The sequence below is a fragment of the Halyomorpha halys genome, unplaced genomic scaffold (assembly GCF_000696795.3).
Source record: "Halyomorpha halys isolate HHAL.00 unplaced genomic scaffold, Hhal_1.1 Scaffold834.1, whole genome shotgun sequence".
NCBI classification, from domain to species: Eukaryota; Metazoa; Arthropoda; class Insecta; order Hemiptera; family Pentatomidae; genus Halyomorpha; species Halyomorpha halys.
In genome coordinates, this window is record NW_027110553.1 from 199,443 (window position 1) to 201,756 (window position 2,314).

Sequence of the window (2,314 nt, forward strand, 5' to 3'; positions counted from 1 at the left end):
TCAATATACTGACGATATTGATCGTATACAATGCACTCAAGTAAAAACGTAAATAAATACTAATGCACAATGCAGTTGATTCTCGAGAAGGCCACCGGCAGCCGTGTCATTTAAGGAGTTTTTAAAATATAAGGACATATTTTTTTCAATATTTAGAACTAAAATTGTTTAAAAACATTCACAGGATATTAGTGAGTAATTTGGGACATCGAATTTCAAAATAGATTGTGTAGTTAGCTCAATGCATTGCCCATACAATGAGTTATGGGGCACCGCTAAACACACCACCCTCCTTTTGGCATCGCCTTCGAAGGATAATCAAATGGAAACAAATCCTCTAGAAATCTTGTTTTTGAATGTTATAGATCTATGTTACATTGTTGTAATCATTCATTATAACGATGACTCCCAAATGAATCATATTAGTGGTCTTCTTCTTTGTTATTTGTAGCGTTTGTCAAGATTCGAGAAAATTCGGATCGAATTAATACTTGTACAAAATTAAATTATTTACAAAATTTAAATTAAGTCGACTGCACAAAAACTCAGACTAGCTTCATTGGAAATATAAAAGACATTTTACTTTAACACAAAAAAGAAATTCTATTGTTCTGAGCTCAGGTATCTTGATTTTCAAATAAACAACTAGGCTAAAATTAGTTAATTGATTTCCCCACAGAGGGCAGGTACCTGATATGCAATATTGCTGACCTAATGTATGTTGTTGATGATCTTCTTCAAACTATAATTTCATAATGTTGATTACGAAAAAAAAAACTAGTCCAACATTATTAAAAATTCAAAGATTATATGATATTAAATATTATGAAAACTATCAAATTAATTATTTTTGAGAATATTTTTTTATTGGCTTTAATTACTACGCACACCTGTCTTCAGATTAAAGACAACTGGCAAATGTGATATCTTGGAAAATTACAACCATGGCATGAGTGCCATGATGAAGAACGGTACCCATTGGTGCCTCCTTCTCAGTTTTTTTTTTAATTTCAGTAATAACACCAACTCAAAAAGATCCAATTTACCCTCAACAGTTGGTTTTAATCCTCCACCGTTTCGACCCCTAGGCTATTATCAAAGAGACATCCTAAAAATTGTTTTTAAATTATTACAATGTTACTTTCATACATACTCAACACATCTCAATTATTCACTAGTCACAATTAATTTAAAAAATAACTTTCAATTACAGGCTAATTGCCCATGTCCATTAATCTTCAAAAACAAAAGCAAATATCAAATTATCATCATAACAGTTTCATTTAATATTTTATAAATTGGCTATTCACTTAAAAAAAAAAATTACACTCTCAATATAATTGTACACAGCAGGAGGAGAGGATTCCGGATGAGTGGAGGACTGCAGTTATACGCCATTTGCATAAGAAAGGTCCAAGAACAGACGTCAACAACTACAGGGATATCTCCCTATTGTCCGTAAGTTACAAGATCTTTTCTAGTGCCCTCTTGAGTAGGTTAAATCCGCAACTGGATCCGATGATTGGGGAATATCAAGGGAGGTTTCAGGATAGGAAGGTCATGGCAGGAACAAATTCTGAGTATGAAACTAGTAATAAATTACTACTCGAGGTTGAACAAGAATCATTATATCTCCTCTGTTGACTTTAAAAAGCCTACGATTCTGTGGATAGGAGGTCTTTACTGGAAATCTTCCAGAATCGAAAGGAATAGACAGAAAGACAAGGAGGTTGGTTGAGCAAACGCCAAAATTCCATGGAGACACCAGTAGGCCCTTTCTGGTTAGGCCGGGTTTAGGCAGGGGGGTTGTCTGCCCCTGGTAATGTTCAATGTAGTGCTGAATGAAATAATGAAGGAGTTATGGAAAATTAGGGACCAAAAAGAATAACGTCGGAGTAATTTGTCTGGTGTATACTGATTATCTGGCCCTCCTGACAGAATCTGCGGATGAAGCAATTGGGCAGTTAAACAACCTAAATGAAATAGCCGAAAGAGTCGGCTTGTAAATACCGTACGAAAAAACAGAGTTGATGACTACACATCGAACTTTCGGGAAAAAAAACTGTTAAAACAAAATATGGGGAAATCTAAGTCACAAATAGCTTCAAGTATTTAGGGAAATTATTTGTAGTAATGGGTCCGAGAGAAAGGATATGGAGCAGAGATTTGTCAAGATGGAAAGACTCAGCTTTTCCACCATTAGCCTATACTGTAAAAAGGCTCTGTCAATAAAAGCAATAATAAGACACTATAACACGGTTGTCAAACCGTTTATTCTGTATTGAATGGAGACGGCTTCTCTTCATAGCTTAAG